Source organism: Dryobates pubescens, chromosome 17, assembly GCF_014839835.1.
Source record: "Dryobates pubescens isolate bDryPub1 chromosome 17, bDryPub1.pri, whole genome shotgun sequence".
In the NCBI taxonomy this organism is placed as follows: domain Eukaryota; kingdom Metazoa; phylum Chordata; class Aves; order Piciformes; family Picidae; genus Dryobates; species Dryobates pubescens.
Genome location: NC_071628.1, coordinates 18,033,998 through 18,044,347, shown reverse-complemented (window position 1 = coordinate 18,044,347; position 10,350 = coordinate 18,033,998).

The following is a 10,350-nucleotide window of genomic DNA, read 5'->3' as shown; positions in this document are numbered from 1 at the left end:
CTTGCATGATTTACAGTAAATCAAAGCAGTGCAATGCTGGTGTGAGGGCAGAACAGTGAGTCCCACAATCAGTACTGTGATGTTCCTGTTATCTGAAATGGGATAACCTGAGCTATAATGCTAACAGGAAACCTAGTCTATGCTGAGGTATTCTGCAGTTTTGCCCATCTCTTCTATTTCCAACACAGGATGCGCTAGGGTATGTATTTGTGCTGGCAAAACCAGTTGAGATAGGCCTTGCCTGTTTTCCTGTCATAGCATAGAGGTATCACAAAAAAGAAAATGTTTACAGTTGTGCTAAAAAAGCAGGTCCTTCATTGCTGACCATTTCAGTACACCCAAGTTTTTATGAATAATGTGAACTTACTAAGAAAAATGTAAGGGTTTTCAGTCTGTCTAGATTTATAGAGAGAGCCTGCAGAGTTGCTGCAGGTTTCAACTCAGCTCAATTTGTTGCCACTGTTTCCCTCATTTATAAAGCTCAGGTGCCTTTCTCATCAATGTGCTAACTGTTTGGTGGTAACTTCTGCCACGCCTACTGGGAGGACATGTCTGTAGAGAGATCAGCTACTGTAGACTGACTATAAGTACAGGCTGCCTTTACTGAGAGGGGTAGCTGGTCTTCAATGTGCTGAAGGAAATAAAGAGGTCAGTTATGTCCCTATTGCCTTTTGTGTAAGATTTACATTACTTTGTATGCCAACTATGCTAGTTCTGTGTCGCTGTTTAAAGAGTTGTCTTGTGATTACAAAACCCCAAATGTTAACTGCAGTTGTGGACTTGCGACTGTAACAGTTGTTTTAAAGTATTGCAGATTAACATATTTTCCCTTTTGCTTCATTATTTCTATTTTGTTCACACTTTAAATACAGCCTCTTGAAAGTGTGGAACCCTTCTCTCATGGAAGTAAATACTAGTAAGGACCACTGGAGAGACCCAGGTCTGTTTTCCCAGTTTAAGGAGTTCATCCGAGTCTTGTTCAAACCCTGTACTGGATGATTCTGTACTTTGTTACTCCTGCATCAAAATGCCCTTATAGCTTTCTTGTGACACAGTATTTGTTATTACTGCTTCCTGCCTTAAGCAACTTGCTGTGTGCAGTCAAATAGCTTCATGGCTCTCCTCAGGAAGTGATAGCTTATAATATTCCTTTATCTCATTTGACTAGACAGTCCTTTCAAAATGCAAGGCAAAGCTGAAGTGTTAATCAGCCTTAAGAAGGGACTGGTGAAGAGGCTTATCTTTCTGTCACTAGCTGATTACTTGGGCTAGCATGGACTCCTTATTTTCTTCCTGCCCACCTGCTTGTCCTGGCAGGTGATCGCTATCCTTTCTAGCAGTCATTCATAATGTAAGCAAGGCAGAACAGAGGGACGAAGAAGGCCTTGTTTTCTTTTAGTCCCCTGTGTGATTAAGAAAAATAGATGACAGTCTAGCCTCAAGCCTCTCATGTTTGTCAAGTGCTCAGAGATGCATTGAAGCTCTCCAGCCATCAAAACCAGATCATGATCCTATTGTAAACCCAGTTTCCTGTTTGTTTGAAGGCACTTCCCGTATTTGTGTGTGTTTTAAATACTGATAAAGGCCCCAAAGTGAAACAGTGGTCCAGAATTGTTTGCTGGTCAGTATTATCCCTTGTTCTAGGTTCGTCCTGAGTTGAAGTGCAACGACCTAGAAGTTATATTGCTCACAGACTCTCATGGTTCCTGCTCTAAAAGTGTGGTTTAAGTTTTGTGGTGACTATTATACCTTCATGCAGCAGCCAGAAGACAAAGCAGAAGCTTCTTAGGACATGCTGAAATGTAAATGACTAGGAGTACAGAGGGGGGGAATCTAAGTTCTTGCCTCTTTAAATTTTTATTATTTCCCATCCAAGCTTACTGTTTTTGTTTAATCTTGCCATTCCTTTTCTTCTTCATTGTGTGCTCTTGTTCTTAGGGATATGCAAACTTTATTAGTCAGCTCAGCTTTCAAGCTCTGTGCGCTTTTGTGTTTGAGAATTGGGAATCAGGTACTTTTACAGTTAGCCTAAGGCGAGAGCTGGGCAGGAGGAGCCTTTATGAATAATCAGGGTTGACATCTCCAACGTTGTTCCTTCATTATAAATATTGTTAAAGGAGCTGTGACCACCATGGGCTCAAACAGAACAGAGCATGGAGGGGAAGAAAAAGACAGCCTTTGATATCAGCTCTTTACTAGTTATCACTCCACTGATGACACTAGCATTGACAGGTCTCTTAGATTTGGCTGCCTTTTTTTTTTTTTCTCTTGCCTTTTTTTTTTTCTTTTTTTTTTTTTTTCTTTTGGAAAGTTTTTCTTCTAGTAGGATAATTATTCTCCCTCTTGAAGGCTGAGTTCATTGTACGGATTGTAAAGGCCAGGAACACTAGTTAGCATTGGTGCTTGTAAATTTTCTTAAATGTTGTGTGCGTAATACATGGGTAGAGCATTGTGATTGCATCAACAGTTTCTGGCTGCCTTCTTAACTGGATTTACTGAATATCCCTACCATTAATGAATTGTGTGCTCCCCATAAAATATATAGTCAAAATGATTGCTTTACGTCCCTCTTGCAAGTGTACACTTTTTCACTAATATGGAAGTATGCAATGCTATTTAAATAGAATCTTGCTCTAACCTTTACAGAATCACAGTATCACCAAGGTTGGAAGAGATCTCAAAGATCATTGAGTCCCACCTGTCACCACAGACGTCATGACTAGACCATGGCACCAAGTGCCACGTCCAATCCCCTCTTGAACGCCTCCAGGGACGGTGACTCCACCACCTCCCTGGGCAGCACATTCCAATGACAAATGACTCTCTTTAATTTAAGTGTGTAGGAAAACAGTTGCTCAAGCATGGACTTTTTGAGTGGTTTTCCTTTTTTAGGAAAGTAAAACATATTTTTGCTATCACAATCAAGCTGTCTACTGTATTAAATATTACTGAGAGGGAAAAATCTTTTTAATGGGATGATTAGTTCTCTAAAGGGTTCGCACAGCTTCATGAGACATGTAGCATTAATTTTCTGTTCATAAAATACTTTGAAGTTTTGATGGGTATAAGAATTAAAAATACAATCAGATTATATATTTGGAAGGATTTTGCTTTTGGAGTATAATATCAAATATTTGCTAGTATAAGCATACTAATTTCTTTATCAGATTCATTCTGGCACATATAGTTGGAATGCTTGCTGTAGTATTTGAAATGCCCTGGGCACTTGTGCAGAAGGCTTTTCTGCTCTACTCACAGATCCTCATCTGGTCTGGGTGTCTTCCTGGAAAATTACTTCCACAGGTGCACTGATGTTTTAATTTATTTTCTTACCATGCTCAGCATTGCTGCCAGAGCACAAGCAGGGGAGACAGAGAATGCTGAGCTGGGGAGAAGGTGAGAGGTGCTAGAGATGCCGAGGAGGCCTTGAGCACTTTTTAAATCAGAATACCCTTACAGATAGTAATATATGTGTCTTGGGGAGCTGGAGGGGATGGGAAGAAAGTACTCCACTTCCTAGTCAAGTATGTAGTCAGCTAATGTAACAATTGCAGGGAAATGGGTGATAAACCAAAGTTCATCTTTTGCAGCATGGGGTTTATAGGCTTGTTTGAGTCCATGGATTTACCTCTAAATAGACTCAAAAGGTAACAAGGAGAATGAAGTCTATCATGAGAAAGATCCCAAAATATTTTTCATAGTAAGAATAGATTCTTATAAAGAAGATTTAGGCTATGTATTGGAAAAGAACGTGTGTACCCTTCACTTGTACACAAGCGACTTTGCATCCTGATGCAGCATTTCCTACCTATGGGGAAGATCCTTAGGCCTGGTCACAGGGATAATGAGATGTTATGCATGGCTTGCATGGGATAAAGCTTGTTGGAAACTTTCTGTAGATTTTTTTTCCCTCCCTTCAATATTTTTAGAGCACTTCTTTTCTATTGTCAGCTAAAACTGAATAAAGAATACAGACTTTAAATTATAGAAAATGTATGTTAGATTCTACAGTGAGAGCATGTGTAACTGTGACAATGTGTGGAAAAGAACAGGATATCTAAGTGGGATGGAAAATAACAATTGCTGGAGAATAAGAGTACCCTGGGCAGCTGTGTAAATCTCTCCCTTCTGAAAGTAATATGAAGTGGCAGAGAACCTTCACTGGAAATCAGCAGTTCCACATACTTACATTTCTTTAGTCTTTAACTGTATTCCTGGAAAGGACTGAGGAGAGTTCCCATACCTTCACATCAAATAAAATATTGGACTTTCGGCACTAGTTAGTGCAGTGTACGAAGGTTTAAGTGTTGTTGAATAAGTGTGGCCATGAGGAGTGCAAAATTAATTACACTTCCTTTTGTAAGACTCTTGGTACATATTGAAAAGTATTTTCCCGGTAGGAAAATGGAACATCTGCTTGGGCTTTTGGTTTCTGTGTGTCATGGGTGAAGTAAAGTCATCTGTGCTATTCATATCATGCTGCCTCATGCCAGCCCTAAAATGATGTTGGCTGGAGCAAAGCATCATGGGGCTTGAAGTTCAGACTGTAACATGAGAGGTTTCCTGTTCCAGTTGCTGCTTTTGGGTTCCAGGTTTTTGTATGTTAGCTTTTTTCTGTTGGGATGGCAACCAGACAGGGAGGGATGGGTTAGCTCCCTGGCCTGAGTTTTTAGCTTGCTAGCTTCTGCTTGATGCTGCTTTCTGCTGTAATTTTTCTGCAAATAGTCTAAGGTAACTGTGTTACGTTATCACATTTATGTTTAACCTTTTTTTATCTCAACTCAGAGGTTTTTTTGTGTTTTACTTTTTGCTCACCTCTGTGTTGGGGGGAAACAGGCAGGTTAACCTGTTCACAGCCTTTTAACCTGTTACATTCTGGACACCTGACATCGGGCATGAAAGCAGCTGTCTTTACGAAGACAGTTGATTTGGGCAGGAGGTGATAGGGTTGAGATAATGAGAGGCAAGATAACAAGAGGATTCAAGTAAGGCTTGAGGCTTGTTAAGAGAGTTTTATGTAAGTTTCATTTCTGTGATGTGTTCACTGAGTTGATGTATTTGCTTTCCAGGGACAGCTGGTACCAATGTGCTGGCATTCTGTATATATTCCTTCTGGTGTTGAGTGTTGTCTCAGGGGAATGTACTGTTACTGTCCTGGTTACTGGCATGACAGGTTTTGTTCAGAGCAATGCAGGACTCTTCTCAAGAATATCACTGAGAGATCTGCCCCAATGCTGGATAATTGAGTGGCAGGGTGTATGGGAATGTTCACTTTCTGTAGGTCTGGAGATTTTGCTTGAAAAACAAATGTAGATGAGAAACTGAAAATGGAATCTTATTTGGTTTGGAGGTTTTTTTAATCTTTATCAAGCTGTTTATTTATCTGTTGCATGATTTTGAATGTAACTCTTGCCTTTTCTCTCTTGGTGGGGTTGGAGGAGAGACAAAACCTACTGATGGCCTGAAAATTCTTTCTGTATGAGAAAAAATTATAGAAGTGGGATTTAAAAATTACTTTACTCTTATGATTTTGTTCATGTCCTCCATATTCTCCATTTTGAAGTTACAGATAACCTTCCCCCTGAATTTTACAATTATTTTTTATTTATGAATCCAAGTGGTTGTGTACTTACATCATTTTTTATTGTCTGAAGGTAACTGGTTGTAAATGTAGAAGCTTGAGTTCACTGAAAGACAATGAGTTATACGGAGTTCTGAGTTTTGTTTGGAGCAAGAGTACATGCTAGGTAATGTTCCTTGAAATTTTGGTGTTTGAAGCACTAGGTGGTCTTGTGCTCTTTTCAGGGAATTAGGGGTTGGATTTTCACCTGTGTTTGCTGTTAATTAGCTAGTATACTTGCATCTATGAATCTTAGGAGACTAGTATCATGTTAAATGGATAAAGAGGAAAATCTCTCTCTGCTCTAGAATTTAAAAAATACTACTGCTGCTTTATGAACTGGCATTGCATTTTCTAGTGTTATATTTGCTGTGCTAAGGGTCTATAGGAATAGTGCCAAACATAAGTGGTTTGCCTTACTGTCTAGTTTTCTGGCTTGAAGAGTTTGCTTTATCCTCATTTGTAAGACAGGGAGCTGTGACTAAGGGACTAGTTATATCATAGCTTGATAAACCTTTGTAAAGCAACGTGCTGTTGCGAGTAATGGCTTCCATTCATTATTAGCCCAGTTGATTTTCATTTACACTTGGCTCTAACAATTAGCTTGAGCAGGTGTGAAGGTGATGGAGGGCCAGGGACGCACAGAGGTCAGGCACTGCTCTGTGTGATAAATTAACCATTATTATCTGCAGTGAAAGTGGCTCTTTACGCTTGTCAGCAGCAAACAAAGGGACAACATATCTCCCATAAAGTGGAATCAGGGCCACTACTGCAAATGTGATGTGTCTGTAATTTTGTCTGGTAAATAAAGGCAAATCCTTTTAAGTGTCACACCTGTGCATGTCACTTTGAAGAGGTAAATCTGTCCTATCTTAGAGATGTATATATATAAATGTATGGATATTGAGTTTCAAAGCTGCAGCAAGGGGCATTTTATATGAATACATTCTAATCTGCATATAAATACTAACCAGGAAACAATGAGTTAAGGATATGAAAGATAAAGATTTTCAGCAGACTGCATTAAAGAAGTGATCTGAGACTACTGAGTTTTAAATTCCTGAGTTACTACTTTAAAAACACCCAGGATTTGTCTGCATTGCATTGGCTTTGCTCTTAACATTTACCTGTGTTTATCCTTCAAATGAACTGTTATCTTCCCCAAATCTGAAAGATGTCCTCTTCTTAAAAGTGTGGAATCTGGGAGTGGCCATGTATAGCCCACCAGCCCCACTACTGGAGATGGGAAATTGCAGACTCAGCGGTTCTGCTTGGGTTGGACAACTACCTGTGTAGTTTTGCTGCTGTACTATTATGAACTATTTGGTGAGCTGAACTGCCAATGTTTCACATGTCCTGAATATGCTGTACAGAATCTGCAGGCCTTGACCCTGTGTGGGACTGAGAGAAAGTATAAAAAGGAGGATGTGAACGCTTTCCTTCCCAATAAAAGTAAGGAATAGAGTGGACTCAGATGCTTAAATTATCTGTTCCACCCAGCTCCTCCTGCCCCCTTCATTTTGTATGTTCTTAGGAAGAATGCTCAAAGCTCTATTTTCATTCTTTGGCTAGCAAAAGATTTCAGCAATTTATATTTGAAGTATGTGAACTCCTTCCACACATGCAGCCTGTTTTACAAATCAGTAGGAAGAATATACTTTAAGTTGTAACTACTGTAGTCCTTATAAAGAATTTGCAAGGCTTTGTTTCAATGTTGGCTTTGATTATCTGTGATGGGGGCAAACATTTCCTTCTTTAGTTTGTTGGACAGAAGTATTGTACCATAGCATTCCTCCTAGCATTGATATTCCTTGCTCATGTTATCTATGTTGTAAGCTTGAGCACCAGTCCATAAACTTGAGCCCAGGAGGCCATATTGGTTTGGTCTGAAGTGGCATTTAATTTGTCTTTTGCTTGTTTCTAGAATAGCAGTGAGTTGTCTTGAAAAGCCCTTGATTCCATGGAATACTTGCACAACTCATCTGCAGAATAATTTATTTTCTGTTGCACTACTGCCTTGGTATCCAAGTACTGTGGCTGACTTAGGCAGTTTTAACTTATCATCATCTTTGTAAGAAAGTTAAAGAACTAGTAACCAACTTTATGAAAACTTGAACTGAAATCAACAAAAGTGTAGTGGAGCATGAACAGGAAATTGTGTCATTAACATTCTTATATCTTCAACTTCTTAGGAAAGAACCTCTGAAGCTGCCACTGCTGCCTGCTGTCTATGGCATGGAATCTGCAGAGGAGTCGTCTATAGAAAGGTAAGGCCTTTCCAATGGCAATGGTTTCTTTTGTGTTCTGGTTTGACTGCATATGTAATAATCACTTCTCAGCCTTTCCTGGGTATAGTTAGGAATGGCTGCATAACCTTCAAAATGCCCTAGCATCCTCATAGGTATTCAGTTGTTCTTCTGATGCCATATAGAAGGTTCAATGCTGAATGAATGGCAGTTCTCTCCCCATAGGAAGCAGAATTTTGTCTGTTTAGAGATGCTGCTTGTCAGAGCATGAGTGAAAGGAGGAAAGGAAAAAAGAGAGAAGGATGTTTATGTTTTTTTTAAGAAAGCAATCTGTTTGCAATAAAAAGCAAAGCTCTTGTAACTAAGCGGCAGCAGTTTAACTTTGCATAGAGTCTTGTTAGAAGTAAAGTATATGTTTAATCATTTGATTTGTCAAAAGGAAGGGTTGAACTCGTGGGAATAAATATAATACACATGGGTTTAATTACCATGAATGGGTAGGCAAAAACAAAGTATGCAAAGCAGTACATTTACTCTTCACATATGTGTGTATATACATACATAATTAGAATTGGGTGGAAAATGCATTTTTTTTTCTTGCCACCCACACTTCCCATGGTTTTTTTAATCAAAATAAATATTTTGATAGAAAAGTATGCACTAACTCTACCACAGATAGCAATTGCTTGTCACAAACAAAGATAAAAAAACCTTTGAAATTAAAGCAAAAAGAGCTAATTTTACTCATGCTTCATTTGTATGGTAGAGAAATAAACATACTTTAGACAAGTCACACTGAATTGCACAGAATGGTAGGGCTCTTAAATGCCCTTCATAGATTGTCTAGTCCAAACCCCTGCTAAAGCAGGTTCACCTTGAACAGGTTGCACAGGATCACATCCAGAGGGCTTTCGAATCTCTCACAAGGAGACTCCACAGGCTCCCTGGGCAGTCTGTTCCAATGCTCCATTACCCTCACAGGAAGGAATTTTTCCTTATGATTAGGTGGAAATTTCTGTTGTCCATTTTGTGTCCATTGCCCCTTGTCCTATCACTGGGCACCACTGAAAAGATTCTGGACCCATTGTCTAGACAACTGCCCTTAAGATGTTGCTAAGATCTCCTCACAGTCTTCTGTTTCCCAGGCTAAGGTCTCTCAACTTTTCTTCATAAAGGAGATGCCCCAGTCCACTCAGCATCTTTGCAGCCCTCTGTTGGACTTTGTCCAGTAGTTCCCTGTCTCTGTTGAACAGAGGGGCCCAGATCTGGACACACATTTTTCTTAATGCGTCCAAAGAGACCATTTGTCTTTTTTGCCACAAGAGCACAATTCTGGATCATGGTGAACTTGTCCACCAGGACTCCCAGGTTTTTCTCTGTGGAACTGCTTTCCAGCAGGTCAACACCTAGCCTGTGCTGGTGCATGGGGTTATTCTTGCCCAGATGCAGGATGCTACCCTTGCTCTTGCTGAAATTCATTAGGTTCCCCTCTGCTCAACTCTCCAGCCTGTCTAGGTCTTGCTGAATAGAAACGCAGCCTGATGGTGTGCCAGCCACTCCTCTCAGTGTTGTGTCATCGGCAAATTGCCTGAGGGTACACTCCATCTCTTCATCCAGGTCCTTGATGAAGATGTTGAGTTTCACTTGGAGGCTTATAGCACATCTTCAACACACAGGGCTCAGTGTGATACAAAGATACTTTAAAGTAATTGATACAATACTGTGTTGTAAATCAGTGTCAAGGTGAACAATACTTTTGAGTTTCTACTCCTACGGAAGCGAGAAAGCAGTTGTCCCATCTGTTTTGTTTCCTGTGAAAGGTGCTATGTTGTGGGGGTTGTTTATTATTTGAGCAACTCGCAAAGGTTAAATACAAATAATTTTTTTTGTTTGATACATAAATGAACAGAAACAGTTCTGCACAGATTTCCAATTCCCCTGGAAATGCAAGCAAAAAGTGTGATGGTGGCAGGAAGTTAGATGTACTTGCTCTCTTGGGAGGATGTTCAGATAGCAAAAGGTCAATAAAAAACTATTAAAATATACTTGTCTCCTTGGTCTGTATTTATAAGGACCATTTTTTCCAGTTAACACACTGGTTCAATGAATTAAAACAGCCTGCTGAGACTCAGGATTTATACTCTTCCCAATATCTTTGCACAGGGAAGCATTAGTTTAGGAAGTTTATGATTTGGAGAAGATATATAAGTTAGACTGGGAAGGATGCCAGATTTACTCTACTGCAGATTCATCACAAGCTGAGAATGTAAAGAGGATACAGATTGCTAATGTTCAGTGATGTGCAAGCATCTACAAGTTCATCTCAGGTACTATTCCTGTAACTTGAAGACATTTCCAAATCTCAGTATTCAGGTCCCTACTCAGAAGATCTTGTGATGTGGTCTATTGGTTTGTGTTTTTTGGTGATTGGTTGTTTTTGTGGTTGTGGGGGTTTTGTTTTGTGTTTTTCCTGATGAAGACAAG